Genomic DNA, 22287 nt, shown 5'->3' with positions numbered 1-22287 from the left:
AAGTCTAGATACTATCTCCTGAAGTGTGGAAGGTGTTATGCAGGTGTTATGACCCAATCAACTTCAATTTTCTCTGCAGGGCAGTGCTTCATGCTAAAATGATATCCTGTCTGAGTTTTCATCCATCCAAATGTTAATATATCCTGAAACTCGGTTCAGAAGGTTAGCAGCATTTGAACATTAGCCAAGATAACTTGTACAGAGAAGCAGTAAAGTAAGGAAGCAAGGAATTACAGAACAGAATAGTCATTCCTAAGTGAGAACATTCCTCAAACTAAGAATTAATTATTTAATGCAGTGGACATTATCACCAGCTCCTCAGAACTGAAATTAGAAGCTATGTAAAAAAAACATCTCTGATAAAGGAAAGAAAATATCTGAAAGTGATTTTTAATTGAATTAAAATTGAACTTGTCTGGGTTATTCCCATACCAAACTTACTACAAACCCATCTCTGTGTGCTATTTTCTTTTCAATGTTGATCATCTCTTCAAACAGGAAAACCAGATAACAAAGGAAAAAGGGTTACAGCTCATCAAAAATTAATGCTAGCGCTAGAAGAAAATTGTGGTTTTGTCTTCCAAGAATTAGTGTTAGTATACTTAATGTATTTCAAATAATAAAAAAATGCACTACTTTTTAGAGTGTTTGCAACCTACTGTCTTAGTTACAGCTTTACTATTAAAATAAGGACAAAGAAAAAGAAAAGCTTAATAACAACACTAGAGCTTCCTAGAGGAAAAATGGCAAAATGGAAGTGTTGAAGCTTTATTTTGTGTTCATACTCTGAAGTTTTTTGAACTGTTTGACAATCCTAATATAACCTTCTATCGAATACTAGCGCTCTGTGTATAAGCACATTCTCAATTATAAATGTACCTAATTTTTTCACTTTTCAAAAGCCATCTTTTTTTCTTAAAACATAAAATGCAATGTGCAAATGCACTGGAAAGTTCCAAGTAAGCTCTTCCTTTAGACATTTGTTAAAACTTTCTGTAATTTCTCCAAATTACATAATATTCAAAATTAAGTTTGAAGTGTATTTTAAGTTTTTTGTGAATAACAGGTGTATCACCTTTACCTCTTATACTAATATAATAGCTTTGCCTTAACATGGATACTGACACCTGTATTTCTTGTTGTGTTGCATGGAAAAGCTATTGAAGTCAAAGTTTAAAAGTGATTCCTATTTTTTCTGAACATGCAGTACATTATTTGAATAAATAATCAAAAGAGGCATATTTTCCAAAGGCAAAACCAGTTTATGGTGAGAGATGTGGTAGACATTTACAGCACAAAACCTCTTAGCAGAATAAACCATCTTTTAATCTCTACTCATTTTACCTTCCCTCAGAGAATAAAGTCCCACCAACACAACTGGCACACCAGCTATCGTACTATGTCCCAGCTTCTGAGCGCATCTTCACTACTTTTTAATTGGTGATAAGAACAAAATATTTCTCTTGAGTGTGTGAAATTCTAATGGAAAACTGCATTTGTGTGCATTTATTTTTTTTTGCACACATGTTTAGCAGGGAGCTAAACATATATGTGGTTTCACTGCTTTATAAATGTATTCATGAGGTTCAGCTCATGAAAACTAAGGGAATTGATAAGTCAAATGTAATTATCAAATGAAATGTAAAAGATCAAAAGAGCAAGTTAATCTAGATAAGTAGGAAGCTGCCCAAGAACTAAAAGTGAAATGTCTACTTCAGTAGTGTGCAACTAGTGCTCCACAGCCTGTGTTTGTAGGTCTGCTCTGTGGAGCCCAGTGCCAGTATTTTAGCCCAGATGGCTATAGTGATGAAGGGTGGCTGCAGTCCTTCCTGAAAAAGATGGTTGTAACAGTAGGTGAATGTGTGTATCTCACTGTGTATGGGAAGGAAAGGGAAGGAAATCAAGGTAAGGCAAAGCAAAGCAAGGTAAAGGACTAGGATTGTTTTCACTCACCATCCTTTTTTTCAGTTATGATGTTTGGTTTGCGCCTTTTTTGTGAAAGTCATGCACATGAAATTCATGGGAGTTAAAGACAGGGAACAAGTAAATGTGTGCAGGAGAGCTGCAGCTATCCATTACTGGCATAGAGAATGTGTTCAGTTACAGTATTTGGAGCCAGGAAGAGTAATGGTACCTGAAAAAATACTTCTGGCTCTTCCACAAGAATTAATCAATCTTGTCACTATCCTTGGGGGTCATAAAATTCAGTTTTGCTTGTAGTACTTAGATGGCTTTAACTGTTTATGCTACAACTTCATCAAAAAGGAAAGATACTTTTATTTTTATTTATTTTTTTTTTTTTCTTTATAGAAATGCCCTTCTGTCAAACTAGAGACCCAGGTTCTTTCCCTAGCTTCAGGTAAAGCTTCTCCTGATGTCATAAACAATTCAGCACATTTACAGGTTTAGAAGTGGCCTGTGTCTTCATCTGGATATGCCAAAATCCAGTCAATCAGAAGTACAATAGGGAGCAATAAAACACCAGGGCCATTGGGGATCGAAACTAAATGTTTTGATATCATTTACAGTGAAAACCTATTTGGGATAAACAATTAGAAATTATATTTTATTTCCTTTTAAAATGGAAACAGATTTGAGAAAATATGAGACCTTCCAATGCATTTTCTCATTTTATTAAAGATACTTTTTATTACAAAGATTTTATTAGAGTTATTCTCCTAGAAGTACAGATGACAGAAAAAGCCTTCTTAAGGGATTGCTTTCTTTGCAATTTCATATTTCTAGGCCAAATGAAATTGAATTTTATGATTTTACAAAAGGTACTCTCTTTTAAATAGATTTTATTCAGAAATTTATGATCTGTTTCATCTGAGTTCTTTTAGCAATTCACATACTCTTCTTATAGCAGGTCAGATGACTGCAAAACTGCCTTCTCAAGACATTTTTCTTCCCACAGAGTTTCTTATTTCTGGACCAAATGAGATTAAACAGAAATAATAAATTTTGATTTGCTCCTCCAACCAACCCAAAATTTTGTAGTTAACATGTCGCTTATCACACTAGGTTATCTCATAACTGTGATGAATATGTTCTTTGCATTCATTTCTCTCTTTAGAGCAGTCAGTAAGCACAGTGAATCTAAGATCTTTAAATAGTAGAGGGACTCAGTGCATTGCAAAATAAACAGTACATCAAATTCAAATACCTAAAATGAAGAGATCAATCATAATTTTTTTTTAATATTGATCAAACTGATTTTCAAGTAACAAAATTTACAGCTGTTTGACAGCATCAACCTCACATATAAATAGTACTTTTTTCAGCAGCAGAAGAAAACACATTTTGGTCTTAATATTATGTACTTAGGTATAATCATTCGGGAACAGATTCTCAGCTAATAAAAACTGCCATAATTATACTAGGATGTTATGACATGTTACACCATCTAAGAATCTGCTTTGAATGTCATAGTATTTGCCCTTAATTTCAGCTACTAATTTGTTTTTTTAGTATGAAGATTTTAGGTAACTACAGGAAAAAAAAATAATCTTTTGAGCTTTACAAAGCTCAGCTTTTGAAACCTACTAAGATGTACAGAGTATATGCTACCAATCATGTCAACAGTTTATTTTCTTTGATTTCTCACTATAGCTCTAGGCATTTGCTATAGCAGATAGAAGTAGCTTTTGATAGCTCACTAAAGCTATCATAGCACCAAAGGACTTGAAAAAAGGGCTAACAGATTTAAAAAAAAAAAAAGAAAAAAAAAACAAACCAAAAATGGGGGAGGAAAGTAATAGCAGAAAAGAAGCACAAAGCTAGCTTGTGCCAAACTGAAACACTAAGACTTGCAACACTGCCTTCAGTAGTGAGGAATCCACTCGTGTATAGTGTACAGTACTCTTGCGTTGTGAAGTAGCGCATAGTGGCAGAGAATGCTAGAACTGATTGCTAATTGGAATGATAAGACCAGTTTATCAACATCTTCCTGTCTTTACAAAAGATTTGCTGTTACTGCATATAAACTAGGTGCTGTCAAGAGAGCTGTAAATTCTGCTGGTGTGACTGGAAATTATTTTGATTGATTTTAGGTAATGGGATTGTAACTGATTTCTTTTGTTAGATACCTGAATTTGATATACTGTTCATAATACCATGCTCTGGCTCCCCTTCATATTTGAAGAAGCTAGTTCCATAGCACTTACTGCTCTAAAGGGAGAAACAACTGAATAGCGCTCATTTATCATACTTACAGTGCAACTTTGTCTGATTTGATATGCTAACCACAAAATCTGTGTGTTATTAGAGAAATTCTATACTACATGCTTCAGACTTTAAAAGATGATGAGGACAAAAGGGCAAAGCAAAACCCAGTAGATTAAATTATTATTGTGAAAACAATGGATTAGACCTGGAATTTCCACACTGCTCAGAGGCAAAGGGACATGGGAATGGCAGGACGCTCCTTCCACTGATCCATATCCACATATCTAGCGAAGGCTGAACTGAACTGACACCATCTGTCAGCAAGTTAATTTACACTCTGGTTTTACTTGTTTTGAATATTCCAGCAAGCAGCAGGGAAACTGGTGTGCATCAAAGGTAATGTTAAGAGTCACATGTATTTACTGGGAACATGCTTTGGTGAGAAATGGATCATGTTTAAGAAACTTTCTCTCCAAAGTCATGTTTACATGAAAAAGAGTCATGATTTGGTAGGTCAGAAAAATTTCTTTTGTCAACAGACTTGCATTTAATAGATTACCTTAACATAAGTTGCAACACGAAACTCTGCCTTAAACATGAAACATACTGCTTTGCAACTAGCCCTGACAGATGTGAGGGGACACAAGGTGGTGTGTTCTGTAAACTACACTTAAAATCCAAGCGGTTGGAAGTACCCTGCCACCATTTTTTAGAGAGGTGTTGGGATGATGATTCTGAACAGCTTCTTGGTACAGCTGTCTCTACTGTCAGTACTACTTGAGCCACCACTGTGATAACTTGAACTCCTACCATCACTGAATGATTCACTATGCTGTTTGATCCTAGGAAACCTTGATGCTGTACTGTGACTTCAAAGCTGCTGCTGTAGCTGCATGTGTGGAAGGTTATCATCTTTGGTATCTAACATAAAAGTACTGAAAGTTATTAACCCTTCTGTGACAGACCAAGTTTCTATTGGAATTATATCCTGAATCAATGTGCTTTTATGTCCTAAATAAACCCTGTATGTACTCTGGTCCTGATTTCACTCTCTGGAACTAGGCTTTCAGTTTGGTATTCACTATTGGAGGTTTCATTTTGGTATAATACTGGTCTATTTTTTAGACCTTCCAAATTAGTAATTCCTAACCATACATGAACAACAAACTGCCGCCGCAAAAATACCACCACTACCCAAGCCTTAAATATCTGTTTGCAACACCTTCTTGTTAAGTTTTCAAAATTAGAATTTCTAAAAATAGCCCCTTAAAAAAAAATAATAAACAACCAAGCTCCCACAAAGAAAAATAAAACACCTATATGAAAATATGTATTTATGCATATGTGATCCCCCTCCTCCTCCTATGAAACAAAGGCTTTGGATTGAAGCCAATTACATGACTTATAAAAGTGTTGGAAAATTGCAGTGTGGAATATCACGTTATAATATGACTGGCAAGCATGGTAAAGTACTGGAATATGTCATCGTGTAATAAGTGCACCTCTGACCAGAAGAGAGGAATAATTGCACGTTGGTCATTTAACTGTAATAAATATATAGTCATATGACTCTTATATAAGCATACTGGATTACTCTGTTTACAAACTCTCTTTATACAGAAGTGGTACAGCAATTGTCAAAAAGTGCACTCTTCTGATTCATGGAATTAAAAAACATGTTAAAGAGTTCTGCTGGTACAATGTCAGTGATGTATCAGAGATATACCCTAAATAGTGTGGATAACACAGATGCCAGATCAGACGATTGTGCTGGAGGTACAGGACTGGGTTTCGATTGTAGCAAATGTTCCAAGAGTCATTAGCTGTCAGCTGTGGTTTAGTTCAACTGTTGCATGTGTCCTGTACACATAATTTGATTGAATCTGTAACTGAAGATGATGTAAGAAAACTAGGCAAAGAAAAATAAGAAAGTACTCCTGAGATAAAAATGGTCCTGCTACTGAGTGTCAAAGGAAAAGAAATGGTAATCACATAACTGTTCAATATCATATGCCAGCTTTTATGTAGTCCTGACAGGATAGTGTTAACAGTTATTTCCATCTGTCTGTTTAGGAATGGAAAGTAATTCAGCAATTTGGATTTTATGCCTCTTGCATGATATTGAGGAAGAAAAACAAATAATGGAGATTTTTACACTCTTAAAAATGAGATGGGCATTTTTCTATCCAGATGACTTTCTTGGCATTAACAAAATAATAAGCACAGCATAAGTTAACATGCAGTTATCGATAGGTAGATACTGATCTCAATGCCCCAAAGTTCCAAAGCTGTGGGATATATGGCAGTCATTTCTCATTTCAGTCTCAGTCTCAAAAACTGAGCCATTGTAGTAGCTCATAAAATTTTACTCATACATTGAGTTACCAGTTAATATGACATATACATGCAGGAGAAAAGTAGCTTCAAACTTCCTCAAAGTCATTTTCTGTTTGCTAAATCCCAAGACAGGAATCATACTTTGAGCATTTTTGATATGTAAAACCAGAATTACAGAATCTTGCATTTACACAATGACTGAGTTTCCAATATCTTTCCCTTTTCCTCTTCTTCATTCCAGTACATCTTCATCAACCTTCTAGATATTTTTCACTATTTCATTCTCATGTTGCCATGCAATATTTTTGCAATATTTATTTTTGTTTAAAACTGGCCTCATTTCTCATTTTCTTCAAAATACTTGTCTTATTTTTGTTGTTTCTTTTTAGATTCCTTGTTGCATTGAATTTTTTTTCTTTCCACTTAATGTCCATTTGGATTTCTTCCTTCTGTACTACTATATCTACTTGTATTTCTTTAGTCCTGTAAGTTTTCTTTCCTGCTTCTTCTCTAGTTGCTGTTTCTCCTGCTCTTATTTTCCTTTTTTCTACACTTTCCTTCTTTTTATTTTTCTCTTAATTTCCATTATTTCTTCTAAACACACACTCATCTGCAATTTTTAAAATCATTCACAAGCTTCATTCTTCTCTCAGTTGTTACCAAAGTTTTTGCTAAAAGATCTCTTCCTCTTTCTCTGAGGAGCAGCACTTCATATATTATAGCTAATATAGTAAATCCAGTATGGGGTTCCACTGGAGCAGTCTATAAAAAACTACACTGTAGTAGTAGGGAGCCTGGGGAAGCTGCTATCCTTTCCTGTTTTTCACATGTAAGTAAAAGGCACTCTTTGTGGAAAACAAAGAGACAAAGAAACAAAACTCTCCCAAAACTGTAAGAAAAGGAAGTACTCCACCGAGATGGAACAGAATTAATTTTATAAGATTTTGATCCAGGGAATTTAAAACATTTGAAATTTAATTAAGAAGTCATTGTTACATTTTAAACCAGAAAAGAAAAAAAAGCAAACTAAAAAACAACACATTACCTAGTAGTGGTAAATTGTAGTGTATATACTAAGACGGAAGTATTCAGTTACTGATTCTTGATTAATCAGTAGGATACATACTAAAAGGTAAAGCAATGGATTTCATCTGAGGATTTCTGAAATCAATCGTGTTTATGAATGCACTTTAGAATTAGGACTTTGATAAAAAGAGCTGACATATGATCGAAGAGCCCTTTTTACTTGGTATTGGAGGGTAAGTTACCTTTTTAAATAAAAGAGCCACATATGAAATTTAATTTTATTTGATCTAAATTGCAGCAGAAAATTTAATGTAGTTCTAAGACAATGTTTAAAATCCTTGTCAACATGCAGTGTCAAAATATTTTAAGACACACAGTAGGGTGCAAACATCTTAGAATCCCCTACAAATGGTCAAATCAAAAGACAATGAGGAAGTTGATTTGATGATTTCTAGAGCTGAGTCCGTGCTTCTATAGAACTTCATAGTGTCCTTTGCAGTTCAAGAAAAAAAAAAAAAAGTGATAATTTGGGATTTAATATTAACATGAAATCAGGGGAAAATTCCAGTGTTATTCCATAAAGTGGAGGCATTCTAATTCTAACATTGTTATGGTTTAAGCAGTTTATAAGGTATTTTGGGGAAGCACATATTCTTGTCAATATATGTTAACTGTTTTCCTTATTCCAAGACCACTGAACTCAAGAGTTTTATGAGGAGCCTAAAAGAATTAAAAGTTTCCATTTCCCTTGACTCCCATTTAAAAAGGGTGTGCAAACAATCCTGCTATTTCTCAGACTGGCTCTGTAGTCAGTTGCAATTAGGCTCCAAAATATGCACCAGTGAGGGTACAAGTCTTCAGCGACCCATGGAGATCAGTTAACTAGAGTAATTGTGCCTAAGTAGCCACAGTCCTTCTGAAGGTTACTCACATAGATGTTTACTGAGAGATGTTCTCTCAGCACACATTACAGTGACACTGACTCTTCCTATAGTGTTTTGCCAGAGCTATTCAAATGAACGTCAGTGGAGGACAGGTACTTTAGTTCTCTTTCTTGTTTATCTCTGCCATTCTAGACAAAAATTATAATTAAAAAGAAGTTTGGGAGTTTCGGAGATTTGTAGTTTAATCTGAATTGAGGATTGCAGTTACCAGTAGCATTTTGCCATGGATTCATGCAGCTGACACAGCCAGGGAAGTCAGACCTGAGAGCTTTGCTAGAAGATCCTAGTGTTGCACATAAAAAAGAGCAACAGTATGGTCTGGCTGAGCTTGGATCTATTGAAATAAATATGGATGTGCTGCCCTAGGACTAGGGTCATGTGGACAGACACAGGTCAGAAAACAGTCACTGTTTTTGGTCTCTCATAAGGGCAACTATCACCAAACAGTGCAGATTTAAAAAATAAATCGGAATGAACACAGAAAGCTGAGACAATAAGAGCTTTAACTATTTTTATTAGGGCATTTGCACTCAATAAAAAACCAAAAGTGATCTGCTAACATTCTGCATTTTTAAGTCTTAAAATGGCATCATAGTTAAATAGCTATGAAAAAACTGTTCCACAGCATCTACTCTGAAGGATTTTGGAGTATGATAAGCCTTAAATAAAATAAAACTCCAGCTTATGCTTTCCTACTACTTAAGTCTCTTAATCTTTTATATAAATATCTTCCCCACTAAAACCACAGATGTACAGCATCAGCTACTGTCAGGGGGGATTCTAGTACCCAGTAAGCCAAACAGGTCATCCGCTGGAGAACAAGTCAGTGTACTGGGCTATGACACTGTTAAGATTAGCAGGGCATTGAAAGAAGTGTGTATGTCTGTTTTTGTTGAATGATGCAACAAGTAGCAGTACGTAAAAAGCTGACAGGGAGAAAAGATGAAAGCAAAAAGCTGGGATGGAACTAATGATAATAAAACTCTTGGCAAGTAAAATTACTAAGTCTCATATCAAAAGCAACTTTGACAATGATGGGATTCCAGAGTCTATAAAATTAGTCATGATTCAAAGATAAAAAATCAATAATTTGCATAAAAGCTTTACTTTAAAGATTTAGCACTGTGTACCAAATGAAGAAAAAAAGCACCACCATAACAGTAACGCTGTAATATAGGTATCCATTACCTAATGCTTATATAATGGGAAACAAATGAGCTCATTATTATCAGTGCTATTACACTGATTCCTAAATGAACTCGTCATAGAAACACACTTGCTTTAAGAACTATTACCACACCATCAGTGACAAGGAAAAAAAAAAATTGCATACAAACTTCCTGAGATGACTAACTTGATTTCAGTGTTAACTTCTAATGCATTATTAATCAGCAGTTCATTATACTTTTAGATAGCACTTAGTTTATTTGTGGTTTATTTGTATACAATTCATTTCAGTAATCTTTTATTATATTGCACTTTATTCCTATGTAAACAATGTTGGTTTGGTCTGATACAGATTTACAGTAAATGGAAGTATGCTGTTTGTGTGTAATCCAAATTTGTTCTGTTTTGCAAAACCAGGAGAGGTACAAAAAGGGTGATGAAATCCAAAATGAACAATAAGCTAATATTATGAGAAAAGATGGAAGTTATAAATTTTTAAATGTACTGCATGAGTTTATTGCTAAAAAAGTGAAGAATACTGTAGCATATATAATATATATTAATATATGTGCATACTAACATATCACAGATTAAAAATAAGTACTCATTCTTAAAAAATATGACCTCAAAGAATGTGAAAATTCATATACACTATTCATATTTTCATCAGACTATTTATATGTGGATACTTTAATGTACAAAAATCATGTATATCAAGAGTACTATGTTATTGGAGTCTGAAAGTTTTGTGATTTTTATATTCTATTAACAAAATTTGAAATATTTGCATGATGAAAAATGAATATTGCTTTAGTCTGGACTAGACAAGCCATGACTTACACTGTAAGCAGCATTTCAGTGTAACTTCAAAACTCTGATGAGATTTTTTCTTAAAAGAGTTTATGAGCAACAGGATAATGGAGAATTACAATGTCTGGAATGTAGAAGTTCTCTTCAGGATTTTTTTTAGCTTTTATAAAAATTACTGAAAAAGTTCCCTTTTCCCAGTATTTCATTATTTCACTTTTTTTTTTGTTTTCATTTACATTCACATTATATATTCAAGTGTTAGTCTAAAAAAAATCACAATTTAAAACTAAATTGCAAATTAAAAGGAAAAATGTTTTCAATTATATAATTTCAAGATATTTGTCATTCTGCTAAAACAAGTTTTATAGCAATGATTTTGGAAGTAAAATCAAAAACTAGCTCTCTAAAAGATTCTCAGTGAGAAGCTGGGCAAATGTGTTATAAACTAAAGCCACCAATAAGTTAGTTACAAAATTTGCAAGTTGGACAGCCTTAGCTTAAACACTAGGTCTTTTTCGAGCTTTATTCTGTCTGAAATATCTTAATTTTCTAAACTGCAGTTGACTGCATCTAGATATGGCACATAGAGATTGTTTATCCTCCAAATGTGACCAGATTCCCATAATTTATTTGGAAAATCTAAAAATTTAATTTTGAGTTGACTATTTTTTTTCTAAATTCTACCTAGGTTTAATTACTATAATAAAAATGTAAATATCCTGAATAAGAACATTTCAGGCAAAAACACAAATGATCAACATGTCATGAAATCATGGTAGCTTTTTTTTTTATCTTGCACTTGTTGACGATTCTGGATTGATCTAATGAAGCAGAAACCTAACTGAATTGCATTATTTACTTTCAAAGCACCTCACATTTCTTCTTAGGGAAAGATCATTTAGTTCCTTCGTGCTATGCATTTGTTAATGATCATGATTTGCTCAATGCAAGAAATAAAAGGTATGAGGCAACTGTGAAGTTATCATGTTAAAATAAACACAGTAGATACAGCATGTCCCGCCTAAAAGTGAACATTCTTTCCTTCCTTTTTTGCAGATGAGGTCCTCTTTCTCTTATTTTATTTCAGTACTTTTGCCAACACATGTTTTTCAGAGCACAAGCTTTCATATGTGATTCAGCAGCATCAATGAGGTATCTAATTCTAGAACTGTCTAACACTTCATATCTATGCTCTTTGAAGTGCAAAGTTGCATGAGCCTAAATCTGGAATAACTTTAATGCTCTTTGTCAACAGTCATCTTAACTTATGGAAATAGAAATGCTCAGCTAAATCTGTTTTCCATTGTCTCAAGTACCTGCCCATAAAGTAAATTCCCTGTTTAATTGCTTATGCTTAGATAGCTCTATAAGCAATATTAATGGCAAATTAAATTAGGTTGTTTGGCTTTCTATGACAGGCCAAAACACTATTACAGGACATGCATTGCTTGAGCTCAATGACCACTGAGACTGGTCCCACAGATAGATAGGAGACACTACACATCATAAAGGACTGCATCAGAACTGAAACTGGTAATGAAACACATTACATGAAACATTAATTTCTCATTAATTTTACAGTGCAAAACCTAATTTTACAACCAAAGAAGTCTAGCATATATTCAAAGGTAACAAATGAGTGTTGTTTGTGGTGGTGTCTTGATATTATAATGATGCACATTTATGACAGGAGTTTGGGGTAACAATGAGGGATTGGTACCATAAACAAAATAAAAAAAAGTTATATTTTGTGAGTTTTGGTTCCTTATCTCTTAACCAGAAATATAATGTATTCCTTTGCAATCATACTGTAAAGTCATAGTTAAAACACAGTAGTCTTTAATGTTAAATCTTGCTTTGATTTTCTGGACTAGAGCAAGGTAGACCTTGCCAAACTTGCAGCACTTTCATGGCAACTTTCAAGGATCTATTCCAGTAGTTAGCCAATATGTCAAGTACGGATTACATCAAAATTTTTAATGGAAAATGATATTTCAAGGCTTTATTTTGCTATTCCCTGGAGTGGCTGAGACATTAATGTAGCACATTTTTGAAGTATTGCTTGGTAATTAAAAATGTCCTCTAACAACAGATTATATAATGATATACCTATGTGTGTAAGGAACATACAGTTAGAGCATACAATAGATGGAAACGAAGGTGTTCTGTATCTTGATAGTTTGTTGAGTGACATCTATTTTGCAGCCCAGGTACATGGTTACAGGCACCGAGAGGCTGATTGTTTTCTGCTAAGCTGACTCACTTATTCTTCCCTCCTAGTAGAAAAACAAACAAAAAATGGAAGTGATGTCCTTAGTTAAATAAAAAGCTCATAGTGAAGTCATAGTTACATCTTACAATCCCTTGATATAGTGCATAGATATCTGTATGTGAAAAGTGGCTGGAAACAGGTCAAGTCCAGCTGCTACTTTGTTACTATTCTCCTGGCCTCAACAGCTCACAATCATCTGGTTTGTTTGATGAACAAGATAGATGCAGAAAGGAAGATTTCCTGGGCAGCAGAGAACATCCAACACTTAATCTTAGAATGGATTTCATCTTTCTTTACTTGTGTAAAGGTTAGACAAAACCATTAAGCTAATCAACTAAAGGCAGAGATGAGCCCTTCCAGAGGGTGCTTCAACGTATTTATTTTACATGCCTCTATTAGGTGAAGATGAATTGATAAGGATGTGTATTAACTGACAACAGAAGTATTCCAGACAACCAGCTGGTTTATTTTTCCTATAGCTTAAGTTGGGTAAGATAAATCCTGTCTTTGATTTGGAACCTAGTATATATTCTTTGACAACATTTTTATTGGTCAAACTAATTTCCCTGAATATGAGTTTTTATATAAGCACCCAAACACATCTCACCATTCATGTTCATAGAGCATCCTGGCTAAAGTTATTATAGTAACCTCTATTCCCTACATTTTGTTAGGAGAGTCATTACACAGATGTTGACCTTTTTTGTCAGCTCATGTTTTATTTAGCAAACATTTTGCAAAAGTTTTGGAAAAAACCTTCAACATGGTAGCATTTTGACTCATTTCTGGTGGTTTTTTTTTTAAATTTATTTTTATTAAATCCAGCCCCTATGACCACAAATCAACATTTGTTCAAAAATCTCACATTTTTTATGTTAAAGCAACCACCAGATGGCAACCTTATAATTGCATAAATAAAACACACAAAAAATCGGATGTGGCTAGTTTTCTTTGGCTTATATTTAGTTGTTTTTTGGTGTGGGTGGTTTTGGTTGTTTTTTTTTTTTTTGGTGGGCTTTTTCTTTTTTCTTTTTTTTGATGAAACAAACTATTTGAATAGTATAAACTGTCTCCAGCTATTCTAATTGGCTTCAGGTTTTATTATGCCATATTCTTTAGGGCAAATTCTTAGAGCATTTCATCAGAGCGAATCCTTAAATTCTTCATTTTTCCTTTCTCCACTGTAATACACTGCATTTTTATTCTTAAAGTCTGTAATTACTGGCACAGAAAACACTAGCACAGTGGTGACTCCCACAAAGTATGTAGTGCTACATTTACTGATGAAATTATGGTCAGTATGTCACTGCTTTCCATTTTGTATAGCAGCAAAGCCTTTTTAAAGACTTTTCAGTTTTCATAGCCAGGCTCACAAATTGATCTGTCTGTCAAACTGATGCAGGTGCCAGACTGATACAGGTGCCAGACACACACTAAGAGCCTTATCCAAAGTCAGAAGCCTCAGCTGGGAGGCTTTCCATCACTTCCAGTAAGCTTTGGACCAAACCCCTATTTTCTCTTTCAGTCCCTGTCTGATATATATCTAGGAAAGATTTGATGTAGAAAGCAATTTCCTGTAAAAACTATGTCCATAAAATACACTATTCTCCACCAATTTAAAATAGAAAAGTCAGGTAGTTAAAAATAATTTTTGGCAACATATACTAGCAATCTGACAATCTTTCAATGTTTGATTAAACCAATTTAAAAGAATAAAATTATTAGGAGTTTACAGACCACATAGTCTAACTTTGATACTCAAAAAGATAATAGAAGAAATTACTAAACGACCAATTTACAAAAATCCAGACAAAAAGAAGATGATGAGAAACAGTTAACATAGATTTGTCAAGAACACATCATGTCAAGTCAGCCAAATTTCCTTTCCTGGCAAGGTGATTGGCCTAGTAGACAAGGCCGAAGGCAATAGATATGGTATATTTTGATGTTGGAATGAAAAGTTCCACTTACCATTTCTGCAAGTGAATGTTGTGATGAAATCACCACATGGGTACAAAACCAGTTAAAAATCATACTTAAGGACCAATTAGCACTGGTTTGTTTTCTGATTAGAGAGTCTGCTCTGAATCCTATTCTGGTCAGCCCTTTCATCATTAGCTTAAATGGTAAAATAAACGTAACTTCACACAAACTGCAGACATCCAGGCTGGGATAGTTGACATATTACTGAAAAGAGGGCTGGAGTTCAAAGTAATCGTCATAGACCAGATAAACCATATAAAATCAAGAAAACAGAATTCAGTTAAAGGAAGACAAAGTACTGCTCTTAGAAAAGTGAAATCAGATGCATACGTACAAAACAGGAAATAAGTGTATGGAAATGGCAAATAATTTTGGAAAGAAAACTCCTACTTTAACATATTTAGAGAGACTCGCTCACTAAATGATGCATACAAATCATTCCTCTGTTTTATTTGGCATTTATAATACCTCTTGGAATATTTTGACCAGTTTTGGGAATAACATCTTTGGGTACAGAATAACTGGGGTCTTCCTATGGAAAATAATTAGGAGGGCAATGTATTTATAAAATATGACTGACAGAAAGGTTAAAAGAACTGATTTTTCAAGTTAGAGAAGACTCCAGAGAAATGAGTTCTTCATTATCAAAGAAAAAGTTTTTATAAAGACAACAGCACTTTCTATGCTAGATAGGGCACGAAATAATAATATTAGTTTACAGAAAGGAAGATTTAGACATTAGATATTAAGAAAGGCTTTCTTACTATATGAATAGTTAAATATACACACTAGCTACTGAACAAGGTTGTGAAATATCTGTTCTTGAGGTACATAAAAACAAATTAAACAAGCCTATCAGGAAGATGTTGTTCAATACAACCTTAGAGTTAAAAAAAAAAAAAAAGTTTAAAAAAAAAACCCAAACTAACAAACTTTTAAAAATGGTTAAGTTAAATAGCAATTTCTACAACGTTTATCACCAGACATAAAAACCTCAACAAAGCTCATCCATCACTCCTTTTCAAAATAGTTACCATTTCTTATTATTCTGAATGAGATTCAGTTAAGGTGATCTCTTTCAAAATTCGACTGTTTCCAAGGAGAAAAGCTAGAATAAATTGAAAAAATGGGGGAGAAGGGGAAAGGAAGATAACCATACCCTGAAAGTTGGTGAGCTTTGAAGAAGAGAGTTCTGTATGGATCTTTTTTTTGCAGTAGAATAATATTCATGAGTCCCTGTGTAAGAACCAACTTCAGGAATAAGACTTGGAGAGAAAAATTCCTTTCATCCTATAGGACATGAAGTACAGGCTGTACCAAAGAATCCTGTAAGTTTCAGCTGAAGGACAGAGAGAATCTTTTTACCTATTTCATTCTGCGAATAATTGAAGACAAAGAAGAAATATATGTTAAGCTCAAGTAACTTGTGATTTATTTTTAAAATTCACCGTTGAAAGTATGTGCTGAAATCTTCAGAACAATGCTGAGAAATATAGCTGTGTTACAACATAAGGCCATTTGATGTATGTTTTGTATACATAACTCTAGAACTGCAAGCAGTACTTCCATAGCATATATTATGATAATACTTTATAGAACAAAGAAAAAAATATTTTCTGATTGTATCTGCCAGTGAAGATCAGAAGACAAACAACAGCAAACCCCAAACCAACCAACCAAAATAAAACAAAAAACCCCAAACCAGAACCCGACACCCAAAAAACAAAACCAGAAGAAAATAATGAAAAATATCAAGAATATGCAAAATTGGAAATGGTGTAGATAACCATTTTAAATGTTCATAGTGTGCCACAATGTAGGAGAGACACCCACATTCTTGGCATTTTTTAATTCATAACACTTTGTTCAAGCTCATTTTATGATCATAAAGAATGAAAATAAGAGACCTAGATAAGCAATGTATATCTTAACTGAAGCATTTGTTTTATTGTGAGGAACATTTTATCAAACTGGCAAACCTGATGTAGAATGAAGATCACAGAGTCAGCTATGCAGTGGAAATCTAAATACTGGCCTTCAGTAGTATGGATACATTGTGTCCATTCCCAGGAATATGATGGGGTTTTATTTTCTCTCTGGATGATTAGAATGTCTATTTTTGCTATAATTTTTGTTATATACTCAACACTAAAGATCAAATAAACCTAAATACCCTAATCCCATGAAACTGTTAAGTATGGCAGACACAAGAGTAACTGTCCTGGGTTCCGCAGTAGCAGTCATGTTTTTCCTTTGTGTTAACTGGTGCAGTGCAGTGTTTTGACTTTCAGCTCGGGAACAGAGCTGATAACAAGGATATTTTGGTTTGGCCAAGGACTTTGTGAGGCTCATGCTCTGCCAGGGAGGAGGGGAGGCTGTGAGGAAGCAGAGACGGGGCGCCTGACCCGGGCTAGCCGGGGAGGTATTCCATACCACAGCACGTCATGCCCGGGGTGAGGGGTAACTGGGAGTTACCCGGAAGGACAGGGGCTTCCGGGTGGAACTCGTTTTCTTGGCCGGTGGTATCGTATTCTCTTCCCTTGTTATTTTCCCTTATCATTGTTTTAGCTGATAGTAGCGGTGGTGATTTGTTGCTGGACTGTTTTTGTCTCAACCCGTAGGAGTTGCACTCTCTCGATCCTCCTTTCCGTTCCTCCGGGAGCGGGGAAGGGGAGAGCCCCGGTGTGGGGAGGCGGGGGGGGGAGATGGACATGGACCTCGATTGTTGTCAGCTCGGCACCACTCACTGGGAGTGAGTGAACAAGCTACCTGACTGGGTTTAAACCACGACAGTTCGTTTTTGGCGCCCAACGTGGGGCACGAGGGGTTGAGATAAGAACAGATCTGACTGGATTGATAGTCACTCGTCACAATGCTGATTTATTGGCTCTCAAGGTTGTTCCTCTTGATCTCACAGTTTCAGTATATGATATCTTACGTCCATCCGGTACTTGCTGTATTAGTGTTTTTCAAGTGTGGGGCTTGGGCTAAAGTTTTTATCCCATTGTACTTTATGGTAATGACTTGTAATACAATAGAATCATTGATCATGAAACTGATCTGGCTTATGTTCCCAGTGTGGTCATCACCTTTATACTTTGGGAGGTATATGATGGAGGTGCTTAGCAATTACACATCTTTTTTCTCCTTCTCAGGTGCTCAACCTGGGAAGGAGACAGTAACTTTCATCTTTTTAACTTCATTTCCAGGGAGGGGTGAAGAGAGGGAATTCTCAATGGAAGAATCCAAATCTTAAGGACCAAAATTTTCATATTGCTTTGAAAAATTATTTACCCTGTGGGAATGTCCTGTTGCTCATGCTTTCATTTTGAAACACTCATTGTTTTTTCACAACTTATGTTATACTGAGCTAGTAATTTTCAGGTATGGCTAATAACTGAAGTTAAAGCTAATAAGTAAAAATCTCAAAAGTTTCTGTGCATCTTTGTAAATAACCACTGTTTACTTTTTTTATTGCAGCACTGCCATGGAAAGAGATTGAGGGCTGCCAGCCATTCCCAAATCAACGGCCCTGGAATCTCTGGAGGAATTTGTGAATTTGAAGGTAAAATTTCAATCTGTTAGAGAGGAAAATGTCAAATATCTAAAGAGTTGAATAGATTTTCCTCCATGCATTGATTGACACTAAATCTTTTTAGATGCATTTCAACTTCACTCTTCCACCAGCATTTGAGTTGTGGGTCAAGAAATCAATTGAGAGCTTCACTATAAATAATATTTTCACCACACAGAAAATTGTCTATCATACAGGTAATATTTTAACCAAACTAGAAGAGCTCTAACCGTGCAGTAACACCCACCCTGTGCAGCAGTGTTAACATGGGGATGACACTAAGTCTTAGCATGCAGCTGGAGGGAATGAAATCTTGAACTCTAGGCAAAACATCACTATCTAGTTTGACCATCACCACCACATACATTTGAACAAAATGAGAGTGGAAAATATGACCTGAGTAATTTCCAGACGATTTTAGAACTCCTTACTATTTTTTCTCTTGCAACTATAACATTAAGTATGTAATTCCAGTGGACTTGTCGATTACCCGATTATGTTTGTCATTTTGTGAAGAAACACAGCTCATATACTGTGACATAAATAATACAAAAGAAAGAAGGCTAAGTAGTTTTCTTTGATAAACTCTTAGGTCACACTACCCTTTTATTTTGGTCACATAGAGCCATTTTAGAACTCTGTGAAAAAAACAAAATCTTTCTAAAAATAAAGTTGTTTTTTTTCCACAGGTTGAGAATGAAAAGTTTGAATATGTCTTAAAAGAAGGGAGGCTTAGATTGACTTGCTCGGCACATGTGTATTATCCAATACAGGTATAAGAACCAAAACATACTAAGAGTTACCATATCAAAAATTCAAAGAAACAAGAATATATTTTACAAAGTCTAGAGCTTCTTTGTAGTTTGTTCCAATCTTACTTCAGTTTATTTTTTAAAATTATGTTTATTGCCTTTTAAGTTTTCCAAATGTATTTTGAATACTGATGCTTTTAATCTAGGTTGTTTGGACAGCTTGAGAATTTTCTGAAGAATCCAAGATGTAACACTCAGTGAATTTTATTTTATAATAAAATCGATCAGATTTTTCATGATTTAGGGTGCAGTGAGGAAAGAATTGTTTTACTTTTGCTTACTGCTATTCCACAGCCTTTAAAAGTTGTATCTGTAATGAACTGGCCTTTTCCTTTTATTCAGAAACACAAGGCACTTGCCGGAATACAAGGGACTTGCATTCATCTACAAATATTTTCTGTCTTTCACTCTTTTTAGTGTAATTAAAACTTACAGAAATAGAGAATGGGAAAGATATTCCACTATTAATTTCTACAAGCCAGATACGTCATCTATCTGGGAGGATATCAGTGGGCCAATGCAGTAAGGACGTTAAGTCATCACAAGACTACAGCTAGATTTCTATGTGCTTTAATACAGTTAAGGATGGCTCTTGGTACAGTACAGGTTGATTTGTTGTACAGGGAACATTAAAGAATACGCAAGCACTGCTGGATAGGAAAAGCTGAGGTAAAAAAATTAATGTGCTGTTAAAGAGAAACAGGAATTGCCATGGATATACACAATGAATTTTAACAGTTCCTGGCACTTCAACAAATTCTGTCTGGCACAGTATTAAAAATATGATGGCTATAATGCAGAATAATATTCCAGAACTAGATGATAGGAAATTAAATTTGTATTTTGATATACATATATATAAAATTTTCTTCATAACAGTAACATTGGCATAGGTCTCAGCTCCAAAAAGCATAAAGTATATATGAAAATGTTGAATGTTCTTCAGTCCTAACTTGAATTCTATGCTTTGGTATTAATTCAATTCACTGGGTAGTACAGAGTAGCTTGAGAATAAAGATGGTGGGTAGATTTTCTCGTAATATCCTAATAAGTCTGAGAACAATATAAATTATAAAACTTCAGTGGGCCTATTACAAAAGAGAAACAATATTTTTAATAGTGACAGAAGATAGGCAAATTCAGTCAAAGATATTTTTGTTCTGTGTACTAGAATGGAGTGCTTATAACACAGAAAAATGAAATACAGGCAATTGGTGACTAGGATGAATTTAAATTATATTGTTCTGGGCTAAACATCTTGAACCAGCAAACTCAGATAAATTGCACACAACACTTCTGAGAAAGTAGGATGAATCATAGAATTAGATAGGTTGAAAAGACCTCTAAGATAAAGTCCACCACTAAACAATGTCAAGAAGCAGTGCATGGCAAAATACTTTTTTGCACCAAGGAGGAGTTAGTTCTTTTGGGACCTCAGTAAGGCAGGTACAGACACTCCAGGCTGGTTTATTAGCTTTATTTTGTAAAAGATGGAAATGACTGCAGTCTTACAGTGATATCAATCTTACATCACTTTTGATGTTGGAACCTCATCTGTTGGCACTGTAGGATGAGCCTCTCGTTGTTGATCTCAGCATGCTGTGCAGAGCTCCTGTGTGGTGAGGTTCAGTGGCCCCACTGCTTTTCACAACTTTGTAGTATCCTTCCAAACCTATTGACCTTCTACCTGTACAATACTGAGATTTCTTAATAGTGCACCAATATTTGCTGTGACTATTGCAGTCTTACACATCTCCACAGGAAAGAGCTCTGATCCCCAAACTTGTGTGTGAGGGAAGCTAAACAGCTTCTGGAGTTTTAGCCATTACCCCTCTTCCAGAAGGGCAGTTCTCACTGAGATTCTTCCTACTACGGCAATGGTAAAAGACATCAGGAATGAAAACCTAGTGTTTACTTTACAATGAATCTTTTTTCTTTTTTTTTTTTTAATGAAAGGTATGAGGAATCTGCCTGGATGACACTATCCATCAACAGATGGATGATGCAGGTGGGAAATAATCTTAATTTTTTGTCCACGTAACCCCACCCAATCTCATCCCAGATGCTGAAGATGAACAGAAAGTCTGTTACTGTGAGCATGAGAGGATATTTCTCTGCCATAGTTCTTCCTACACATAAGTTTTTGACTCAGATTATGTGCCACCTTCTACCTCATGGTTCCTTTTCCACCTACTAAAAAGAAATGTCCACCTTTAGAAGGAAACAAACCTCTTAGACATACAGGGATGGCAATATGTTCTGCCTATAAAATAATAATATTTAATTATTTATAATTAATATTTAATTATAATATTTTATATTATATTTATATATAATTAATTATGTATTATTATATTATTATAATATAATAATTATAATATATAATTATATTATATAATATTATATATATATATATTATATATATAATATATATATATTTTTTATATATATATATATATATATAAAATACTATATATAATATATATAATTTATATATATATATATATAATATATATTATATAATAATATATATTATATACTATAATAATTATAATATTATAATAATTAATTATAATATTTATAATAATAATAATATAAAATTTTTTCACCAATAACTAGGTCTAAATAACTGCGAATTGCTGTTCCCAGAAAAAAAGAAAAATGTCCTTCTAACACGCAGCATTCTGTAGAATGGCATCTAAATTTGTTCTACATTCTGTTTTGAAATGTCATTAATCATAGTTTCTAATATTCAAAAAAGTCTGTTACTGATAGACACCCCCCCCCCCCCCCAGTCTATTACTGAGGAAATTAATACTCTTGTAGCAGAAACCTTAACCACGAAATACTGAGCTTTCAGTATTCTGTATAAATGGAGAAATCTCCAAGCTCTTTGATGCTCATTTAAGACTTAATACATTATGAAAGTGAGAGGTGATAAGCTCCCGGAGTCTCATGGGCATAGTGAAATATGCTTGATGGGTTCATTGTCATTCAAGTAAAGAAGCAAACTTACCTCAAGATAACTTAATTCCATATATTCTTGTTCCGAATTTTTGGCGTTTTCCCTTTCTTAAACACATTATCCCAGAGATGTTGCCTCAGCCACTGATGGACTTGGCCTTCATCAGCATCTGTCTTGGAGCTGTCAGGCACTGGTTCTGTTGGATACAGGGGAAGCTTCCAGTAGCTTCT

The sequence above is a fragment of the Pezoporus occidentalis genome, unplaced genomic scaffold, assembly GCF_034315485.1.
Source record: "Pezoporus occidentalis ecotype Australia unplaced genomic scaffold, CSIRO_AGI_Poc_V1 ctg21, whole genome shotgun sequence".
Lineage (NCBI taxonomy): Eukaryota > Metazoa > Chordata > Aves > Psittaciformes > Psittacidae > Pezoporus > Pezoporus occidentalis.
The sequence above is the reverse complement of the archived record's forward strand: the minus strand, read 5'-3'. Positions refer to the sequence as shown.